Below are 24,357 nucleotides of genomic sequence, written 5' to 3' on the forward strand. Positions count from 1 at the left end.
TTTTGTTTCACTATGTTGTGTGTGGGGAGCGGGCGGGGACGGGTCCCTTCCCTCCTCCGGGGTCTTTTCGTAGAATGGGGTTTGTAGGGCGACAGGCACACTGCAAGTTGGGGTGGTTTTTTGGACCGCAGGGGTGCAGGGTGGGGGGTGTTGGAGTTGGGGGGGGGGTTGGTGGGTGGGTGGGGTTGTTTGCATTTGTGTTTTTTGTTTTCAAGGCGAAGTATTGGCTATGGTTCATCCTTGGGTGTTGAGCTCTTTGCTAGGGGGCCCTTGATCTACTGGATGGGATGGGGGGGGACGGGTTGAGATTGATGTCTTGGAACGTCAATGGATTGGGGGACCGTATCAAACGGGGTGTTGTGCTGCAATATCTGCGTCGTCTGACTCCTGATGTGGTGTTCTTACAGGAGACGCATCTGGTTGGCAATGTTTGTCGGGCTATGAACAGGGGGGGATATCTGCTTTCACCACTGGTTCGAGAGGGGTGGGCATTCTCTTGCGAGCTTCACTTCCGTTGGAGATCACCAGGGTGGTCCCAGACGATAGAGGGCGCTATGTGGCTCTGACTGGGAGGTGGGAGGGGCAGTCCCTTTCCTTGATCTCAGTCTATGTTCCCCCGGGCCTCCAGAACTCCACCTTCTCAGACTTGGGTCGTATGTTGCTTGGGCTTCCTGACAGTCTTTTGCTCATGGGTGGGGACTTTAATTCGGTTGTCTCGGGTGACCTGGACCGTCATCCGCCCAGGGCCCTCCCTGCTGCCCAGGCGTGGCTGGGCGGGCTCCTGGAGACCTTCGGTCTGGTGGACTGTTGGAGGTTAATGCATCCGACACAGTGTCAGTACACCTTTCACTCTGGGGCCCATGGGAGTCTCTCCAGACTGGACTATTTCCTTATGCCCGCGGCCCAGGCTGCTCGGATTCGAGAGGTCAAACACCTGGCCAGGGGTATTTCTGATCATTCCCCACTGTGGTTGCTTTTTGACACCGGGTCGCGGTCCGCTGGGCGGATCGCTCCTATTAACCCTTGGTACCTGCGAGACCCCAAGATCCGTGATAGCCTGATTAAGTCGATTGATCAATATTTTTCTGAGAATGAGGGGTCGGTGTTGTCCTCGGTGTCCCTGTGGGAAGCTTTCAAAGCAGTGCTCCGCGGGCATGCCCTGTCCCAGATAGTGGAGGCCAAGAGGGTCAAGAGAGAGGCGGTTGTGACGCTGGAGACTGAAATATCGGGGCTGGAGGCAGCCTTGGAGGCGGGTGTCACCCCGGATGGGCTGCATGCCCTCAGCCTGAAGCAGTTTGAATATAAGTCTCTCGTCACTGATGCTGCCAAGACTATATATAGGGAGCAGCAGGGCAGGTTGTATGACGCCGGAGACAAGGCGGGTAAGCTGATTGCCTGGTTGGACAAGAAGGAGAGAGTGAATCGTGTGGTCCCGGAGCTTCGGGTGTCGGATGGAGTGTGTGTGACTGAGCCTGGTGAGATTGTTGAGTGTTTTGCTGACCACCTCCGTGCAGTGTACTCCCCGGTGTCCGATAGAGATGAGGACGACTCTCGTCTTCTGCTTCGGGATATTGCCCTGCCCGGCTTATCCGTCGATGACCGCGAGCTGATGGATGCCCCTTTGTCTGTCGAAGAGATAGCTACTGCGATTCGCTCCCTCCGCTCGGGCAAGGCTATGGGCCCCAACGGCCTGCCGATTGAACTATAGAAGTTGCGCCCGGATAAAATCGCGCCTTTCCTCCATCATATGTTTCAGGAATCGCTCGAGAGGGGTTCCCTTCCTGACGACCAGCGTCTGGCTACTATAGTAGTGATTCCCAAGGAGGGTAAGCCACGTGACCGCTGTGCCTCCTATAGGCCTATTTCCCTGCTGAATGCCGAACCCAAAATCCTTGCTAAGGTCCTCGCTAATCGCTTGCTGAGCGTTATATGTGACTTGATACATCCGGATCAATGTGGCTTTATCCCACATCGTAATACCGCTCTCAACTTACGGCGTCTGCACGGCGTCCTTGCTAGGGCTGAGTACTTGGCTGAACCGGCCATATTGGTTTCCCTAGACGCCACGATGGCCTTTGATACCATTGAATGGCCATTTCTTTGGGCCGTCTTGGCGAAGTTTGGGTTTGGGGAGGGGTTCCTTGGCTGGGTGAAGCTCCTTTATGCTGGACCAATGGCTCAGGTGGTTGTCAATGGGCGGGTTTCTCGGCCTTTCGCTCTCGGGAGGGGAACTAGGCAGGGGTGCCCGTTGTCCCCGCTGCTCTTTGCTCTCGCCCTGGAGCCGCTCGCTGCCTGGCTCCGTTGGGAGCCCTCGATTAGAGGGCTCCGGTGGGCCCCGGGCTTCGAGGATCGGGTTTCATTGTACGCGGATGATATTCTCTTGTATCTCACCTCACCGCGGAAGTCGCTCAATGTTCTCTTTGATGTCCTCACTTCCTTCGGGAAAAACTCGGGTCTGATAATCAACTGGTCCAAATCTTGTGTGTATCCTATCTCTGGTGGTTTTCCTCTCTTGCCGCCTCGGCTTCCGCTCCAAATATCTCAGTCCGGCTTTAAATACCTGGGGGTGTACGTTTCGTTGGATCCGGCGGTCCGCTATGAGCAGAATCTCCTGTCTCCACTCCGGCGTTTGAGGGCAGATACGGCTCGGTGGTGTAAGCTGCCCTTGTCTCCGCTTGGTCGCGCGGCGCTGTTTAAAATGATGTCCCTTCCCAGATTCCTTTATGCACTCCAGAACTTCTTCGATGTCATTCCTGCGGCCTACTTTAGGGAGGTGGAGAGTTTGCAGAGGAGACTGGTTTGGGACGGGCGATCGCGTATCGCGTTGGCCAAGCTGACTCTTTCCTGGTATGACGGGGGCATCGCGCTTCCTGATATTAGACGGTACTATTGGGCCTCCCAGCTGTCTGCCATTAATCATGCTACGTACGCTCCTGGTTCGAACCCGGCATATGAGATGGATAAATTCCTGCTCCCCGGCGGTAACTATAACAGAGCGCTTTACTCGCGGTCTGCTGGTAGGGCCCTTACGGGCCCTACCAGGATTGCGGTCCGTGTATGGAAGGCGGCTAACGTTGCGATGGGCTGGAGTGAGTGTTTAACGTGCGCCACTCCTCTATTCGACTCAGACCGCTTGGGAAACCTCTGGACAACGAAAGGCTTCGAGCGCTGGGATACGATCGGCATCAGCAGAGTGGGGGACCTGTGGGTTAAAGGTGCGGTTAAATCCTTCGCGGCGCTTCAGCGCGAGTATGAGCTTAGTGACAGAGAGTTCTTCCATTATGCACAGGTTCGGCACGCCCTGCTTTCGGTCTTTGGGGAGGGGACCACGGTCCCTTCTTCTTCGCCTCTCGAGGACCGCATACTCGACGGTCACGTCCCCGACAGTACTATTTCCCTGATTTACAAAAAACTGATAAACAATCGTGCTGACCTCTTGGTGCGTCTTCGGGAGGCATGGACGGGAGATGGGGTGGAGCTGGACGATGAGGACTGGCAGACTGCACTGTCATCCCCTAAGGAGGTGGCCATCCCGGCCCGTCTCCGCCTGGTCCAGCTTAAGATTCTCCATCGTGTATATGTGACGGGCCCCCGCCTGGTCTCGATGGGGTTTTCAGACGACGGACTCTGTAAGCGTGGCTGCGGGCTCAGTGCTACTTTTCTCCATATCCTATGGGAATGCCGCGAGGTGGCGGAATACTGGCGCCGGGTGCATGATATTATGAGACGAGTCACCGGGGTCGCTCTGCTGCCGGAGGTGCGTCGTTGTGTGCTGAATGTATGGGAGCCCAATGACTGCAATGCGGCTCAGGCTCGGTGGGCGGCCTTGGGGAACATGATTGCAAAGAGAGATATTGCGCAGCTTTGGGGTTCCCAGCGGCCTCCCACCGTGTCCGTCTGGAAGGAAAACATGGACTAGTGCATGTTCAGGGAGAAAACGGTGCATGTGGCCCGTGGTAAACCGGGGGCTTGGGGTAAAATTTGGGGGCAGTGGAACGCGTATCGTGGGTCTATCTGTGCTCCCCCTTTGGTAGATACGTCCGGGGTTGCCTCGTCCCCCTGATCCTTGAGGGTTCCTTGTGCATCTCGTACTCCGGAGTACAGATTTGGTTCTCTCGTTGCCCCCCCCTCCCTCTCAGGTCTTCTTTTATTGACCGCCCTCGGGTGGTTGGGTGTTGACTCCCCCGGCTGGTGTTCGCCGCCCTTCATAAGTCGTTTCGCCTTGTTTGTTGTATTTTTGTATTTTTCTTTTTTGTTGTTATTTATACTAAAAGTGTGTATTCTGATTTCCTTTATGTGCAGTCTGATTTACTGTGATAGTGCGGAGCCCCTGTGGGCTAGCCATTGTTTTCTGATATGCTGGAACGCTTTGACTACTAGCGGCCGGCCCTGGTGGTTGTAGGCCCGTGTTTGTAACCCTTTTATGCACAATAAAATCTTTTATAAAAAAAAAAAAAAAAGAAAGTTAAATAGAGGCAGTTGCCAGGAAAATAAAAAAAGGAAAGTCCCTAAGCAGAAAGCAATTCTGGTATTTTACTGGCCTCTACTGGTCGTTTTCTATCAAGACAGTTAAATAGAGGCAGTTGAACAGAAAGAAAAAGTCCCTAAGCGGAAGCAGACAAGTCCTAGGGCTGATCTCCAGAGCCCACAAAGTACACATATAAGTATATACTAAAGTATATACAAGAGGTCTCGAATGCTCGACCTAAAAACTGGGATTTGATGTCAAAGGTTAACCGCTCAGGAGATCCCAGCAGGTTCTCGCACTTTGTCAGCAGCAATTGAACAGCCTATCATAATTTTGTTGGCCTGCTCAATACGAGACGAGGCCTGAGGTTACTTATGAAACTATTTGACCATTAATCAGAATATCCCACTGAGAAGTATATAACTGATACTGCTATTGCTGATTTATTTATTGTTCAAAAGAGAAAAGCTACTTGTGTTAGAGTGAAATAAAGTCAAGCAGCAGGTCCTGATTATACCCGGACTTCAGCTGTAAAAAATAAATGTAGAATGGTGGGCCCGGCTATTATTGCTGTTTTTCAGGGGATAAGAGGTCACTTTCCATACTCTTGGAAGGGTACAACTGTAAAACCTACCTTTAAAATAAAAAAAGATGCCAACCGTCCCTCAAGCTACTGGCTAATCAGTTTAACCAATATAATGACAAAGTGTACTCAGAATCATACAACAAAATTTAGTAAACGGGAACTCAAATAAGAAACTGATGGCCATGGAGCAAGGTAGACTTCTACTACTGGCAATTGGTATGCTCTAGGGGCACAGGTTTGGAAGTTGACAGAACTAAACTGCAATTTGCATTTTAGTTTTGTGTACTTCTGAGCAGCTTTTATTTAGTCCACAGACTATGAGGGGAAACTGGCTTATTGGAAAATTTTACAAAGTCTACTGTGATGGCAGTTTTACGCACATTTCATGATTCCAGTTGGGAAATGGTTGGAACAAATACTACTGGTCGCATATTAAGTGGTGTATCCAATAATGACAGTCTGCAATGGGGAGATGTTTTGGTCCCTACATTATTTACCTTATATTTCGCTGGTATTCCCCCGCAGTGTTGGAAGTCTCACTCTTTTTCATCTAAGATGAGTGGGGCTCGTGTGTCGTGGCTCATATTGGCACATCACTCTCTTGGGTGTCTGCAGCTTAGCTTGGGACAGGTTCTGGAAGACCGGACACCTGAGCCAAATAGGCAGTGCAGACCGTCCTCCGTGCTGGACAAAATTGTCAGCTATTAGGGAAAAGGGAAACAAAAAGCAAGAAACACATAGGGGGCCTAGGGAGATTTTGAGACCAACGGGAATTCAATCCTGAATCATAAACACTACACACAAAAAATACCCGGGTCTTTGAGAAGCAATGATTTGAAAACTAGAATATCAGAGAAGTATTCTTTTAATAGGACGAAATCCCTCACCCACCAGAGGCACCATGCTTCATCATAGGGAGTTTCCTCACACTGTGACAATAAATCATTGTGCAGACTACAACTTCCGCTCCAATTCAGAGGAGCTCTTCAGATGTTTTAGTATGTTATAATGTCCCTATGGAGTCAATCAGGTGGTGAGGCTAGCAGAGTGTAAAGAGTGCTGTGGTGCAAGCATAAAGAATGTTTTTTATCAGGACATCCAACAATTTACTTCATGGTCTACACGCCTGGCATGTTACAGACTCTTAAGGGCCCGTTACAATGTGCACCCTGAGCCAACCACCAGGGCATATCAAGCTAAGATGTGACACCCTGCCTCTTGCAGGTCATTGAAAAGTGGATCCGATGAGGAGATAATTTGTGATCACTTTCTGTATGGCTTTGTATTTTTGTTTTTATGTTCTATTTGACTTTTCTTTTTGAAAGCAGAAGTGAATTGTTTGGGGTCCTTGTGAATGCCCCAACACCTCATCTGAGGGTTCTATTGAGGACAGAAACGTGTTGACCACAAGATAATACATCGGCAGGGTTAATAGACTGCTGCCCTGCATTTTCACCTATTATTTCAAATCATGACCGAGACAGACAATAATAAAGCATAACGTCTACTTTGGAGTTAGTTTTCATCACATCGCTTGCATTCTTTTTGTTTGCACCACAGAACTCTTTAACACTCTGCTAGCCTCACCACATGGTTGATCACATAGGAAACATTATAACATACTAAAACATCGAAAAAGCTACGCCCAATTACAGTGGGAGGTGTAGCCTTCGATTTGCCGTCATGGTGTGACGAGAATCCCTTTGATGAAGCATGCGATCTCTGGTCGGTGAGGGATTTAGTTCTATTAAAGGTATACTTCTCACATTATATGTTACAAATCAATGCTTCTCAAAAAAACACACACAAATACAAAATTCCATTCGCATTTGCCTTGGCAGCCTGGAACACAACCATGCTGTGCAAACAAATGATGTATGTAATGCTGAACAAATCGAACATTCACCCCCAGTCAAGAGATCTGGGTTAAATCCATTGTTCTTTTGCTCTACATGCCACCCCAGTTTGGCCACAGCCATATGCAAATCAGTCTTGACCATGCTCGTCTTGGGACCATTCCAGCCCAAACTGCCAAGCACGGTCCTTTCTGGACAGGAAATATGCATCCTGGGACCCTTTTTGGGGTATCACCCCTCATCAGCCAGGCTAGCTTGAATCCAGTGGCACAGCGAGCCACGGACTCACGCCTGGGCCAGCCCACCCCACTCAGAGGAAAAAATGCTGCACAAATAAATGTAGGACGTAATGCTGAACAAATCAAACATTTCTCTCCAGTCAAGAGATCTGTGTTAAATTCATTGTTCTTTTGCTCACCATGCCAACCCAGTTTGGACCTAGTCCTATGCAAATCAGTCTTCACCCTGCTCCACATTGGAACAGTCCAGCCTGAATTCCTAAGCCAGTTCCTCCCTGGACCAGAAACAAGCACCCTGTGACCGGTTTTGGGGTATCACAGCTTGTCAGCTAGGCCCCCTTGAATCCAGTGCCACAGCAGGCAAAGGGCCCACTACTGGGTATGCTCATCCCACTTAGGGGGAACAATGCTGCAAAAACAATTATGGACGGAATGCTGAACAAATCAAACACTCACCCCCATTCAAAAGATCAGAGTTAAATACATTGTTCTTTTGTTCACCATGCCACCCCAGTTTGGACCCAGCCATATGGAAATCGGTCTTGACCCTGCTTCCTATGGGAACAGTCTAGCCCAAACTGCCAAGCCAGGTCCTTCTTGAACTGGAAACCAGCATCCTGGGAGCGGTTTGGTGTTATTTTTGCTTTTGTCGCCCCAAGTGGGAAGGGTATGCCCAGACGTGGGTCCCATGCTCACGGCCACTGAAATCAAGCTAGCCTGGCTGCTAAGGGGTGATACCCCGAAACTGGTCCCAGGATGCATTTTTCCAGTTCAAAGAGGAACTCGCCTGGCAGTTCAGGTTTGACTGTTTCCATGGGGAGCAGGGCAAAGACTAATTTACGTATGGAAGGGTCCAAACATGGGTGGGATGGTGAGCAAAAAACAATGTGTTAAACCCAAATCTGTGAATGGGGGTAAATGTTTGATTTGTTTAGCATTCCGTCCATCATTTGTACTTTTTGCTTTTGTTTCCCCAAGTGGGAAGGGTATGCCCAGATGTGGATCCCGTGCTCACTGTACCACTGGATTCAAGCTAGCCTGGCTGATAAGGGATGATACCCCGAAACCGGCCCCAGGAGGCTTGCTTGCCAGTCACACCAGTCATGTACCCGACTTGGCAGTTCGGGCCAGACTGTTCCCATGGGGAGCAAGGTCAAGACTAATTTGCATATGGTTGGTTCCAAACTGCGGGGGAATGGTGAGCAAAAAAACAATGTATTAAACTTAGATCTGTGAGTGAATGTTTGATTCGTTCAGCATTCCGTCCATCATTTGTTCTTTTTGCTTTTGGAACACAACTATGCCATTACTTCCCTAGTCACAGAAATCAGAGACAGGTGTCTTTCTGTTTAAAAATCTCTATAAATCAAACCTACAATCAACTTACCTGCAATTCTTAATTTGTTAAAATGGAGAATATAAAAATAAGTGCACAAGCCTTATGTTGTTCTTGTGCGCCTGCTACCAGCACTCCTGAATGGTGGGGTTATCGAATACCGAGGTTATCTAGTCTTGATTCCACCTCATGCTTCTTTCTTTCACCACTCTATATTTCTCTTTCTTTCCCTATTGCAGATTATTTTCAACACGGCTTTCTGCATTTATCACGGTTTTCTTTCTTACTTTTAGTCCTTCTTTTTCACTTTCTCTCTCTCTTACTCTGGATTAAAATAGGATAATGAAAATGTCTTGGTCCTCAAAAATGACAGCAGGTGTCCACCATTTGCAATAACCTGCACAAATTAAGCACTACAGTTTGCCAGTCACACCTGACATATATTGAATCACATCAGGCACTGACTGATCCACAAGCCGTTCAGTAACCTTGGATGGAGCACACTCCCCAATAGCCAATCTATATGCATCTGATCTCCATCAATAATATCCTGTCAAAGATTCTACATAGAGACTTGGTAAACACAGATGAGGGCCCAAGCGGACTATGCAGCCATCTAATACTTATGGGAAAATCTTAGAAAAATAATTTATATCAGTTGTGAATGCAGGTTCTAAACAAGCATTTGCAATGCAATAGGTCTCGCAGTTACAAGAGTTTAACCTATTGGTATTGTAAATAACAAATCCTTTTATTTATGTTTCTAAAAACTATTCAAAAATAAAAGGCATTGTTAGGTGCAATGCCAATAGCTCAAACTCGTGTCAATGTCGAAGCTATTTATTATAATGGTATATTGCGAGGGGTAGAGAGAGGGCTAGAGAGAGTGGTAGAGGGAGATGTGAAAAGAGAGAGTGAGAGGTAGAGAGTTAGTGTGAGGTACAGAGAGAGCAAAAGAAGTTTTGTGAGCAGTAAAGAGACTCCGAGTGCGCTGTCCCCTGGCAAATGTTCCCAGCCAGAATATATTTTTTAAAATGATCAAATAGTGAAATCTTCCTGCCACATAAGTTGCATTTTCTTGATGTACCATTTAGATAACAGTGCCACATAATTTGTTACCCCATACCATAATCCCAGCACCTCTGAATATTGTGAGTACCATGGAGTACTCTTAATTGCAAAGGGAAGAACCACATAATGGCAGAGACACTTCCAAATAAACCAGTGAAAGTAAAATGTTCTCTTCAACGTTACAGGGTGCCATGCATTTTAAGGGGTTTTGCTTTTGGGTTTGCGTGGCATAAATAAACCAATTCAACAAGTTTCCAAATGTTGACTGTTTAAAAGGCGCAACTACTGCAAGTCTCCCCATTGCACCTCACTGACCCAGGGTGCCGGAATTGTATGGCACCCCTCCACCACCGCCACTAATTCTTTGTAAATATATAGAGCGCGTGCATGTAGCTTTTTACATTGCACCTTCTGAGCGTAATTCCAAAAAACACGCGCTGTGTATATTTAAAAGAACAAGCCTGTTATGCGTGACAAAGATGGCACAGTGCTGGTTTTCTTTTATGTAAGTCCACCATTGTGATCCCTTTAAATAAGCGCATGCAGAGGCAGCCCCAACATATAAGGAATGGTGGGCCCGGCACTCCATATTTCACAAACTAAGCACTGGAGAGGTGGCTTGTAGCAAGACCAAGGTACATGAGGCATGGACGCATTATTAATGTTCAATAAAACAGCTCCAAAGTAAAAAATAAGTACGCAGTGTAAAGGTCTCTATTTTGAAAGACATTTAAAAAACATGTTGAATGCTCCTGCAGAATAATGAGATCTTGTGCGCTGCAGTTGAGTGAAATTTGCACTTTGCATAAATATGAAAACTAATACCTGTGAAAGCTTTAAGCATGCAGGCTGGCTCTCTCCTCCGCCTCTGCGTATTTTGAAAGACATTTCAAAAATATGTATAAGCTATTGTTTTTAGTGGTAGATTGCGAGGGGTAGAGAGAGTGGTAGAGGGAGATGTTAACCATGCAGGATGGCTCTGTCTCCTCCGTGTCTGCGATGAGGTGGGGAGAGAAGGGAGGGGGAAGGTCAGAGAGAAGGGAGGGGGAAGGTCAGAGAGAAGGGAGGGGGAAGGTCAATCCGAGGAGCAGAAAGGAATCTGATTAGAAGGGAGGTGGGAATTAAAAGAGCTCAAAAGTAAACCAAAACGCGCAGTGTAAGTGTCTCTATCCTGCTAAATAATGATTTCTCGTGCGCCGCGGATTGATGTCTGAACCGTGTAAATGTCTCTATCCTGCTGAATAATGATTTCTCGTGAGCTCAAAAGTGAAAAAAACCGCGCAGTGTAAATGGCTGTATCCTGCCAAATAATGATTTCTCGTGCGCCGCTGACTGATATCTGAGCAGTTTAAATGTCTCTATCCTGCTGAATAATGTTTTTTCGTGCGCCACCGATTGATGCCTGAACCAATGAAGGTAGAAAAGAATGCGTGTGTGTGTCTGTGTGAATGTGTGCGCGCGTATGTGATTTCTCGTGCGCCGCGGATTGATGTCTGAACAGTGTAAATGTCTCTATCCTGCTGAATAATGATTTCTCGTGAGCTCATAAGTGAAAAAAAACGCGCAGTGTAAATGGCTCTATCCTGCCAAATAATGATTTCTCGTGCGCCGCTGACTGATATCTGAGCAGGTTAAATGTCTCTATCCTGCCACCGATTGATGCCTGAACCAATAAAGGTAGAAAAGAATGCGTGTGTGTGTCTGTGTGAATGTGTGCGAGCGTGTGTGTGTGTGCAGTTGAGTGAAATGTGCAGTTTGCATACATTTGAAAACTACATTTGAAAACTGAAACCTGCAAAAGCATTAACCATGTAGGATGGCTCTGTCTCCTCCGTCTCTGCGATGAGGTGGGGAGAGAAGGGAGGGGGAAGGTCAATCCAAGGAGCAGAAAGGAAACTGATTAGAAGGGAGGGGGTAGTGTGAAAAGAGCAGGGAGATAAGGGAGGGTTTAATAAAAAACAAAGGAGCCAAAGCTATAGAGAAGGGAGGGGGGAGTGGGAGCAGCTGTGCACGTGCATGTGATCGTGCACTCAAGGTTTAGGCCAGCCAAAAGACTGTGGGTAGCACTTTGAAAATCCCACATACAAAATGTCTCTGCGAGCCTTTGGCTCAGCGGGACCTAAAAAGGAGTTCAAACTTAGACGTCACTTCTGCTCAGCTCCCACCTAAACCAAAGATCGGACTGGCCTCTCCTGCTCAGCTCCCAGCTAAACCCAGGTTCAGACTGGCCTATACCGCATTGTGGCACTGCTAGAAGGGCTGGTATGACAGGTTTAGTGTGAGACATTTTTGGGGCTCTTTTTAGGGCCTGTTTCATGGTCTGGTGGGCAGTTGTCACTCTTGATTTCCCTTATATTACTACAAACAGTAACTGGAGCAAGTCCAAATGCATGCTGTCTCCAATACTTGGCAAAACACCTATACCATGTGTCTTCACACTTCAAAGAGTTGAAAACTGCCCCAATTTGCAATGTGGCTCACTATTTTAGCTATCTGGTCTTTAACAGGAGATAATTTTTCTGGATCTGTATTCTCTCCCATTCTGACCTTGTGTGAACCTTCAGCGCTAGAATGAAAAGTCACCATTTTCAATATTATTAATTGGCTTTGAATTATTCAGGAGGCGCTCTTATTGTTTACGATGATTTATCTATTCCATCCAATCCCCTTTTTGACTTATCTAATGTCTCCTGTGCTCTGGATTCAGTCACCAGGGGCAACACGCCTGGTTTTGATGGTATGCCTGTATATATTTTCCTGCAAGATAGAGAGAATTGTCTAGGTACATCCTCATTTTGTCAAATGCAATTGTTTGTGGAGCCCCCACACTGGATTCTTGGAAGAGAGCAGAGGTCATACCTATTCATAAAAAGGGGTACAGGTCCTTTCCCTCAAATTACAGGCCAATCAGTCTGATCAACTGTATTCAAAAGATTTTTTCCCAATTGGTCTTAAATTAAATACAAGAGTGAAGTACAGAAAAGGAAATTATACCTACCTTCCAGGTTGGCTTTAGGGAAAGGATATCCACAATAGATCAGGTTTTTTGCTTCCTCCTCCTCCTCTATTGTAAAACTGTGGTGATCGGCGGGGGAAGCCTGTATGTTGACTTCGTCAATGTTAAATCTGCTTTTTATTTGGTTCTGGCAGGTGTTGAGTGATAAGGGTGTCCTTAGCAATCTTCATAATATACTCATTCATTTGCATGAGGGGCACTTTGCCCAGGTACGTTGGGGTGAGCAGGGTCAAGTAACTGATCGTTTTCCCCATTAACAAGGGGCTTCGCCAAGCGAGAGGAGGAAGCGAAGGGCATATGTAAAACCTTGATTTCCTTGGAGTGGGCGCTTTGCTACATCAACTTAAACAGTCCCAGTCCCTAGTTGATCAGGGCGCGAATGCGACCACCCCTACCGCTACGCAGTCACGCGCGATACCAACCCACTCGGATGACGCTCCCCCCTAAAGCTTCACACCTACCCGGGAGCGGTTGGGTTCCTATCCCCGCTGCTCCGGTGCCCACACCTATGCTGCATGTCCGCCTGCATAATCATACCCTTTTTACAGCGAAATATCCTGTCTACATCCAGCGAAGCCGCCCGCACGGACGTTTAAACATAGAATCAGGCTTGTGAGGACTGTTTGTGACGTACCAATATCCTGCTTTGTACTGTTCATTTCCCTCTATCTATACCGAGATTCAACTTCAGCCTATCTTGATCTATATCCTTTGTTTTCATCATCCACTCAGCTGCCTATCGGAATAGTCTTTTGCATAGGTGTCACAATCATCTACATATTAATACGGCGGCCATCTGGTTAATCGGCGTCTTGTGATAGGTTATAATTACAAATCACAAGTCTCTATCATATTTGCCTGTCCTAAAACGTCGAAGAATCCTTGGCTCTCTGATCCACTTCAAATATCCCAAATTGAGGACACTTGTACTCATATGCAACAAGTTTTTGTGGTGTTGTGTTGCTCCATCACGTTTGAAGTATCGTTATCCTTATACTTACTTCAAGTTTTTACATCGAGGATTTTCGCTATCATATAGATTTTAAAGCAATAGACGGTCTCCTGACGAAGGCTACATTGCCGAAACGCGCGTAGTTCTACATCTGCCACATTGCTTGTATCAATTGTATCTGTATATATTGTCTGTCTGATTGTCTAGTGATGATATATGAACTTGTACAAAAAAGAATAATTAACAATAACAAAACATTTAATGAATGATATATATATAAAAAATGACTAAATAAATATCATATTTATATTTTTCCAATTAATAACTGTGTATGGTCAATATTTTTCACTCAATTTCTCATGAATGGTTGACTTTATGGTTTGCACCTAGATGTTGGTCTGTGATAGATTTATTCACTTGCTATAGCACTTTTTACATAAATAATTAATTTCCTTACATATAGCAAGTCTATTAGGTTTGTAGGGGTCCCCTTCTTTCTAAACAATAATCATACCCTCGGCCAGGGGTTCCCACTGTGTTGCTTCACCAGTTACCTGACGAACCGCATGTGATATGGTCCGGCTGGCCCCCTTTGATAGTCCATGACAACCCCTAGTTTGATCTCCCCCCTCCCTGGTTTGTTCCATGATAAGGCAAACACCTGTTACATTGCATATATCTGAAGTAAAAGTAATTATAACTGTCAAGATGGATATCATCTGACTGGAAATATGTACTTAATGACACTGCGATCCAATATTGCTATGTAACAACTGTACTCACAAATGCCAATAAAAACAAGTTAAAAAAAATAAATAAAAAACAGAAAGCAAACTTGATAAAGCTATAGATTTCCATAAAAAAAAAAAAAAAAAAAACAAGGGGGTTCGCCAGGGCTGTGTCCTGGCGCCTACCTTGTTTTTACTATTTCTTAATGATATTGTCCAACACCTATCTTTGTTTCCTACAGATATCCCAATGGCCGATACAAAGGCGCTCATACTGCTATTCGCGGATGATACACCATTAATCTCAAAGACACCAAGTGGCCTCCAGAATGCATGTTCTCTCTTTGAAAAAGTTTGTACACATCGTGGTCTAGAGATTAATTCGGCAAAAACCAAGCTTATGCGGTTTATAAAACACAAGTCCTTCAGAGGTAGACTTCAGTTGGGGGGTTTATCCCTTGGGAACGTAGATGTCTTTCGCTACTTAGGTGTCACCCTTTCCCATAACCTCTCATTGAAACCCCAGATGGAGGAATTGACTCAAACATAGACAAACTGCAGGCGCCATTGCAAGAGAGCTAAGTAGTTCCTATAGTAAACCCATGGCACCAGTATTTCAAGCTTATGATGCTAAAGCAGTTAGTTCAGTCCTGTATGGCTCACGCTTGTGGGGATTCTCTAATCTAACCCTTGTAAATAGATATGAAAACAGGTTCTTAAGAAAGCCAGTACGGCTTCCATAGAGTATCCCACTAAAGCCCCTAGTGCTGGATATAGTTAGGCATACTTTGGCAGACAGAGCTAAACTACGACCTCTGGTATACTGGAGCAGGATCTGGTTGCAAACAGAACACACCCAATATGCTTTGGCCCCAAGAGATGTGATTGAAGCCGATAGATTTCACAAAATCAATTGGCTGAGACAAGTCCAAAGGGTTTTATTAGCTATAAGTCTTAGAGATTTTTGGGATAATCGACTTTCCAAATCATCTCTGTCGACCAAAGTACTAAAGTAATACTACTGGCTATGGGTTGGTGAATATATGGTTAAATCAAGCAGTAGTTGCTCACTGACTGGACACTTTAAGGATTATAAGTGCTACAGCTCTCTGGATCCCTATTGGAACGATATCACTGTCCCCTTAGACAGGAAACTATATTTCCAATTTAGTGTTGCATGCTGCCTCTTAAAACCTTTACCAAGTAATGGGCCTGCAGAGACGTTGTGTTGTGTCCCACATGTAAAAACTTTCCTGAATCGATTGGTCCATGTATTATGGGCTTGCACGAGGTATGTCGTTCCACGACGTATATGGATTAAAGCAACACCCAAGCAGATGGGGACACAAAGTAGTTATGCTGCTAAGTGTCTGGGTAAGATGTGGGTACTTAGAGCAAGGGCACTTGCTGCTATTGGGAATACTGCACAAACAATCTCTTAAAAAAATTAATGAATGATTTGATTCAATGCAATTTCGTCATGTACAAGCGTAATTGATGTGGCCTCTGCTATCTAGCCTATATATTGTTGTATGTCATCTCTTTTAACATAGGTACGTATGTATGTTTTACTATTACTTTTATGACAAAATGTCGAAATAAAGCTATTTTTATATTAATGGTTTACATACATTTGTTTCAGGAAAATACACTAATTTGTAAATTAAATATTGTGGGAAATTCATCTTGAGACTATTTGTTTTTACCCTTTAACAATTAAGTTAATAGATGAGTGCATTCCCTGCTTCATGCAAAAAAAGGCCATAATCCACAGTTAAGAAACAAAAGGAACACAGATGACAAACTCAGAAAGTCCCCTGCTGTAAATTGGGAAGAGAGTTCTAGGGTTAATCCACCCCCTATTTTCAAATTCAAACCCTAAGGTGGTTGGATGGGGTTTTGAGTTTAACACTCAGCATTGCCACAAGGTTTGACAGCCTAAAGAATCCAAAAAAAGTGATGGATGGAATGCTTGAATTAATATTAATCTCAGCCACTGATAAATGCTCAGAGCCGCATGCCAGTCCATCGTTATTTTTCACATCATACCACCTGAGTTTGGACCCAGTCATATGCAAAACAGTCTTGACCCTGCTCCAACGGGAACAGTCCAGCCCAAACTGCCTTCCCTTCCTTAACTGGAACACAAGCAACCAAGAACCAATTTCACCCTACTCAGGGCTTGGTCCCAGTGACGAAGAGTGCATGGGACCAACGTCTGGGAATTCCCCTACTACTTAGGGTAACACACTAAGGTATACAAAAAAAAGTGATGGAAGGAATGCTGTAATTAATATCAGCCACTGGTAATTACTCGGGCCGCATCCCAGTCCATTGTTGACAGAATTGCCATGGACTTCTGAGACACCCCCATTAAGTGATCTTGTATTTTGTTTAATTCATAATTTGTGTGTCTAATTTCAGCAAACACGCATAAAACATACAACTGATGACACAAACAGTGTTAACAATACATGGTTAAACACGTAGATAAGGCAAAATGTAGGGACCTGCAGCTGTAAAAATAGAATGAATAGCAACCCTACTTCCCTTTTTAAACTGTTACAGGTCAAGAGAGCTGCTGCACAGTCAAATAATTTAACATATATGAAAATAGAGTAATAAACCTCTTATTTAGGATGCAATACTTCCCATTATCTAAACCCATTATTACAATCTAACTTGGCATTTTTAGGACAAATACCCTAAGATGTGATATGTATAGGAATGAAGCTGGTAGGAACGCTTAGTAGTTTCTCAAGAAAGGACAGACATGTCCCACAGACTCGAAATCAGACTTGCGTAGCCAAGACTGCCTGTCAAACCTACAAATAACTTTGCCTTTGACACAACTTCACATCACACGAGCTGTCAATTAGGCTTGTGCAATGAGAGAAGATCAGATCTGGAGTTGAAGAAGCCGTAAAGATTCTTCAGTTCCCATGGTAGCCAGTAGCCAATCTTGAAGGTTCTCTTGATTAGCTCAATAAAGGCCCTTCTTCTCTTTGAGTACAGCAGTGAGTCTGCTAATGAATGCAAGTTGGAAGATTAATAGGTCGCGAAATACAAGCTGTGAGAGTCACTCGTCATCTAGATTTTCAAGACCATTCTAGACTAATGGTTTGGAAAGGAAAAGACTGACACAGCCACAGTTCGCAATTCTTCTGTGGTCCATGTGTGCCAAATACAAAATATGGGTAGCAAGCTAGTGCACCAGATAAAAACACTGAAGGAAATTTGATAAAATATTCTGTCCTCGACACCTTAATGGAAGGGCTCTAGATTGCAGTGCTCAAAACTACCTAGCCTGACAGAGTATCTGCCCCAAACATTGGTTGACATAGGAGTATGGAGGAAGATGCTACAATAGGAAGGTGTGGGAACCCTGCAAAACCTAAGAAGACAGAGGGAGGAGAGAAAGAGAAAGTTATGATCTCAGAGGCAAGTTGGACTTGGGCTACCAAAGGTTCATCCGCCTAGGAAGCTCTTGGTGTGTTTGCCATTAGACCTGGTTGTCACGCAGAATCCACTATGGAGTCTTCGGATGCCATGACCCAGGGCCCAGTTGAGGCTTACAGCAAGTATTTACCATGTGGGTCTGTAGGAATGAGGGAGGACATCAGTAGCACAAGAGATCTTGCATGTCAGGGCAAAAAAACAATGTTTCATGCATTATCTCATTTGCCAGCACTTTGGTGTGATTCATGCAATACGTATAAAGCTCCTGAGCATGTCTAGGAAATGTCTTTCACATGTCTGATCCAAGGGATTCCCTTCACATTGCCCTGCTACTTTCCTATACATAACCCTTACCTACAAAGTGCTATTGGGGACTGGCCTATTATAGAATGGTCCAACGAAGTGAGCCAATTCAGCTCTGCACTTGCTATTTTTCTCCAGAGACAATACTTCCAAAAGCTGGCATCTGTGGAAGAAAGATCTTCATAAAGAATGTCTGTAAGGACTGAGCAAAAGTCAGCCTGACGGACACTCTTTATTTTCAGGTCAGGCAGCCAGGAGCTAGACATGCACCAAATGAGCAGGCTCTTGGCTGCCTGAGCTGAACTTTGCCATGCTGAACAAGTCACAGCTCCTGTGGGCGTGATACCTTGAGGTCCTCCCCCTCGTGACGAGGGGAGCGTCACTGATAGCTTCAGAACTGGGTGATTCAGTTTGAAGCCCTGACGTGCCCAGGGCTGAGTGTCAATCAATGACACCTCATCACAGAGTGGTGTGGGTTCAGCAGTCTCACTGACCTCATTCCACTCTGTGATGAGTGAGGGACTGCTGCCATCCCTCGATGGCTGACTAAGGGAAGGCAGGAGACCTAACCCTCGTGGGATCTCCAAGGCAGAGCTGCGCAGGTAAGCATGTTTTTATTTTTAATATTTGGTGCATGAGTGCATAAATATATGGAAGTGTGTGTGAATGCATGAGTGTGACTAAGTGTTTATGTGTTTGTTTCTCCCCCGACCGCCCCCCTTCCTGCTAATAGTACAGGTCGCCACTGAGATTAGGTACTTGCTAATGTGTTCTGGGAGCCCTCTTCACATGATAACTATTGCTAATGTGAAGCTGCGATGATTTTGTCTATTTTTCTTTCTTAGTTGTAGTTAAAGGAAACCTAAGGGTTTTATGTGGCATTTCTCATCCCAGATCTAGAGGTGAGCAACTTTACACATCTGGGCAGGCACTTAACGCCAACTTCTATGTTGTCTGCAATAGTGCCTGTCCTCAGGGTGGGGGTGAGATGAATGAATCATAATCAAGATAAGAGAAAGAATAGCCTGGTTTGCAAACGTTCCACAGTATTCAACAGAAAACACCTCAGAGCTGTGAAGCTCACAACAAGAATATTGGGCATATATTTAACCAGGGGGCTTGCTATGGAATTGGACGTGTTTTTCGTCACTAGAAAAACATTGCTAACATGGAATGTACATATAAATGTGTATCATAAGTAAGAGGTATATACTGTGCACCCACCTTAAGCTCCATCGTATTCAAATAGCTATGCTACAAGAAATCCATTTGGTTAACCCAGAGAAGGAGAAAATGAAAAAAAAAACAGGAAGTGTTATCAGACCCACAGGGCTGATACACCATCCTTTAATGCCTCCTGGGCGGCATTGAAATCTGCCTTGTGAACACATGCGCCAAATATTGATAACAGAATATTTTTGGGGACAGCAATTCAGGCAGCTCACCCATACGTGGCCATTAAATTCCGCAGAAGATCTTAACTGAGTACTGAATGGGCCAATTAACAAATTCCCAGCTAACATTAAACAAAACCACTGATAATTATAATTAGTGTTTTTTCACTTAATAGATGCATGGAAACACCAACACTCAACCAACAGACTCTACATCTACTCTCCCATGTTCATACATACAGCACAATAGATTATTTATTGGGAAATAAGGAGGACCTAGCAAAATTCTGTGACATTCAGTGACTCCTTTCTGATCACTTAACATTAATTCTTACATTAATCCACTCACACGCCTGGCCGAGAATCCCACTTTTGAGACTCCTAACTAAGGTACTGCCCGATTGAGCCTTCTTGTCTGTGTGAGACGATTAAACTTGGCAGTTCTTATAGAACAACCACGAGACGACAGAAGGAAGAGCAATGGAGTTGACCCAAATAACATACAACTAGTAGGCACAAAACAGCTCGAAGATATTGCGACTAAATTGGACATATACACCAGCTATAGACAGACTTTTCAGGAAGGCTGATAAATCCAGTCAGCTGTTAGCATGGTTATTAAAATGAGAAAGACACCACACATACATTCCGAGATTGCAACAGAATGGAGGATGGAACAAAGTGACCTGCTGAGAATCAATAACAAATGGAGGAATTTTTGGCAAGAGGTTATGCTAAACCAAATAACCTGTTGAGAGCAGAGACTCATCTGCTTAAATGAGATGAAGCTCCCACAGCTGACGGACAAGCAGTGTGCCAGCCAGAAAGCCCTGCTCACTAGAGAGGAACTTAAAGAAGCCCTAGACGTGATGTAGAGCACAAAACACCTGCTACCGATGGTACATTCGTCCAACTGCATCAAGCAGTACCCACAATGCTCCTAGATAAATTACTGGGAGTTTGAGGCGGTACGGGGATCAGGCCAACTCCTGCCGACCGAGAGGGGCGCAACGATCATTCTGATTCCCACAGCCGAAAAGAACCAAACTCGGGTATCAGTATATTAACTCCTGTCACAGCAGAACACGGATGTGAAGCTGCTCAGAAAAATCCTGCCAAATAGACTCCCGCTTGTGATACGATTCCTCATCCATGAAGATCAAAGAGGATTTATTCCTGGCAGGAACACAGTGCATTTTGGGCTTGCTGGATACCTCTGGCGACCCTAGACATAGAGCACGCCTATGACACAATGATCTAGGAGTATGCCTGGCTCTTCATGGAACAAATGGGATCAGGGCCTGCTTTCATGGGCTAGGTCCGACGTCTGTATGCTGAACCGACAGCAAGGGAGCACACAGGGGGCTGGATCTAGGACAACCTCATGGGAAATGGACCGTCGTCCGGAGGCCCTGCCTGACTGAGACTGGACAAAAGATCTCCATAAGAGCACGGTACGTTGTAATTACCTCAGATGGATTTAAATGTTCTTCATTCTCCCGATTTAGAAGTCACGAGCATGGTGCGTCAACACTCTTTTCTCATCAGTGTTAATGCGTGCAAATGTAATCTTAAAGACTCTTCCTAATTCTTCATTTATGTATTTTCCTTCCCTTCATGCATTTACCCCAAAATAAATGTTCTCCCACTTATAATAAGGCTCTACTTTACAGGCATCTAATGAATGTCCTGTTGATGATCCACGCATTACCCCAATCTTTTGAAATGCCGTCGACACTATAAAAACACCTTATACGTTAAAAATTCTTCATTTGAAAATTGTAAAGGTGTTCCTAGCGATTTGTTCTTTGACACTGTGAAACGTCTTTTTGCAACAAACCATGAGTTTTGCCTGAGCCCCCTGTTGTTTTGTTTTGTCTTGTATTCTATTGGTTTAGTAGGACACATGCTTGTGTCCCACTTTATGTATTGTTGTGTAACCATTGTTTGAAACTGCTTATGAGTAAATAATAGACCTCTGTCCGGCTGGACATGGCCATTTAATATAGCACTGACCGAGTCTATATTCATTTATTGGTTTCCTATTCCTAATTTTTCTAGGGATCACTGTTGCTTAAAATAATTGATTCCCAAGGTCCCTGGTTGACTTTACTTGGGTCCCCTTGTTGCCTTAGAATATCTTGAAAAAAAGAGCACGAAAAAGAGCACGAAAAATAAACATTAGTTCGAAGTACTTAAATGATAACATAGATGAAATATTGAATAGAAGGTATAGATATTTCAAAAATACTGTAATGCTCTGTAAAAAGTGTACTGTGGACCACATTACACATGAACCGTAGGATATTGTTGCAAAAAGAATATTTGGAATAAAACATAATCCGTTGCAAATGGACTAAATACCTTGTCTGCTTTCTTAAGTCTTCTCTTCTAATCAGTAGAGGATATGCATCTGACAATGTAGAATTGATCACCTTTAACAATCTAAACATACTTTTGGACATAAAGAGTCATTTCTGACAACCAAGCAATCTTCAATCAACCATGCTCACAAAAAAGCAGGCAGGCCTCTACATCATCCACAGAATCTACATCCAGTATAGTCCTCTCTCTTCATCATCATAGTGCGGGACAGGCCTTTTCTCCCTGTTGCCTGCCTCGGGAGCGCAGCATACTAGCCTCTATTACCTTTGAACGTGTTCTGCTAGTACTCTAAAACCAGCCCCCCCATCCATAAGAAGAATTGGTGTTGCGTGTACGTGTACTACAGGTGTTGAGATGTAGTGCACGTGGCTACAGTAACAGTGGACTCCATTTTGTGATAAGTATGCTCAGTATGATACTGAAGGAGAAAGCTGAAAGGGTGAGCCAGATAGCAAATTATTATTGAAGGGCTTCTACCCAGAATATTCTGGTAGGTAACGGAGTGGGATGTTGGTGAAATTAAGAAATGAAACAGAGGGCCCTGTTCAAGCTAGCTAGTTGCCTCCATTTCTCCTGGCCCATTGTTCCCTGGGAATGTCTAAACCTAACAATTTGCTCCTGAAAGCAGACTCCAAGTTAGCCCTTTTCTTTCATCCTACACTGAACATAAGGACCAGGACTGCAACAGTCTGTATGAAATTCACGAAAGTGCAGAACTTCCCAGAAATTCTCACTGAAAAGAGCTGCTGGAAATTACAAGGACTGTCTACAACTTGGGTATGAAGATGTGGCAGAAACTTCCAGTCAGTGTGCCATGATTTCCTGACCAGAAGTCTGGGGTTCCACACCAGTGACAACTGTGAGGTTTCTTTAAGCTCCAGGGTTGGGGGCATTGACACCAACTCCCCTTGACAGGTTCCGAACGAGTAACTTGAAGACTTGCTGAACTTGCCTGGAGCGATGCCTACATGGCACTTTGTGCGGGGGAGCTGTACTACAGCTGGGTAGGGACCGTAAAGGTGGGCTTGCATGCACGACGAAAATGATGCTCAGAAGCAGAGGCTGGGAGAAGCCATGGCAAGGTGAGGTGAAATCACAATGGCACTCGGTATGAACTGCATTAGAGGCTCTATTCGAGTTGCAAAGGTCCTGACTTATCTCTGTTGTGAAAGTGACATTAACACTAGTAGCTGAGAACATCTTGAGATGCTGAGGCAACTGTGATTGTCCACATAGTCGGACTTTCAAGAATATCAGTGTCTGCAGAAGTGTCACCGATGTGACCCGGGATGGGCACCTGCTTGTTTGAGAGGTGACAATGCTGATATTAGATCAGATTTGACTTCCCAGCTTGGTTCCTGCCAAGTAACTCCATCGTAGTTGTCCTCTTGTTGCTGTGAACTACGTCGGGTTACGGGCAGCCAACAACGTGAAGTGCAAACTCTGCTAGTTGTGCTGAGTCCCCAAGTACAGTATTCCCACATGGTGGGTCATGGCCAATGCACACCATCAGGGTAGATCACTCTCTGCTGACTGTGGTACACACATATGCAGCACCTAGAAAGGACTTCACATACTTCACCAGTGGTACAATAAAGTCTCCCTGAAGTGCTCCCTGAAGAAACTTACAAGTGCACTCGAGTGGGCAATACCCCACCGCCTTTTCAGCCATCTTAAGGGCCGAAGGGCCGATGAGCTGCACCAGAAACGACTATCCCATAATTCCTATGGTACTTCTCCCACTAGTGCCTGATTGACCTTCCTCTTTAAAATTGAGTACAGTGATGAGATTTCTTTATTATGTGTGATGAGATTAAGTTACTGCTTTCCTCTAATCAAAGAACCGGCTGGACCTTCATTTATTACTTGTCACCAGACAGCTCAGTGCTGAAGCTCGATCCTCTCTCAAACACCACACCACATCCTTGAGTAAGTCTTGGACTGTACAACTTTGCTACCCTTAGAGTCCAGTATTAAAGGGGTGTATTTAATGATTAATTTTGAATCCAATAGTCAGGTTAAGCCCTAGACACCAGTGGAAAACAGCTCTGGTTATTACAGTCGGAGATTAGTTACCCCCACCTACGCAGGGATGCAGGAAATTGTCCCACAGTAACATCCACGCTCTCATCCCCATTACATCTTGCATATAGCCCACTGAGAAACAACACATTAATTAGTAATATCTTATTTAATTGCCTCAGTGTCTCAATTTGTAATCACACGTATCTTGGTGAATTTAGCCTTGCATGAAGCCACAAAACTAGACGCATCAGAGTAATTTCTCAAACTCATTACCACTGTGAAGCTAAAGTTTTATGTCTCATTTGCTATGTGTTCAAAATGCATCAGCCCTCAATTCCTGATCTCTGCCTGCCTAATCTGGTAACAGAAACTCCCTCTAGAGACTGATCTAGCCACTTGGTAAATTACTGTCATAGTCCTAACCTTAGGCCACCACCTAAAGAATTGTCTAAACTATTTATAACTACAATATCCTAATTTTAAAATGTCATATTTATCGGTCTGAGGCAATAACGTATTTCTCTCCCTCCTGCTACGGC

General features: G+C 44.9%; 1 protein-coding gene across 7 annotated transcripts in view; it reads right to left on the bottom strand.

Moving 5' to 3' along the window:
* The window catches only part of CADPS2 (calcium dependent secretion activator 2), a 1,645,358-nt gene that overhangs the window by 1,320,709 nt on the left and 300,292 nt on the right, over positions 1-24,357 (bottom strand). The window lies entirely within an intron of this gene.

The sequence above is a fragment of the Triturus cristatus genome, chromosome 4_1 (assembly GCF_964204655.1).
Source record: "Triturus cristatus chromosome 4_1, aTriCri1.1, whole genome shotgun sequence".
Lineage (NCBI taxonomy): Eukaryota > Metazoa > Chordata > Amphibia > Caudata > Salamandridae > Triturus > Triturus cristatus.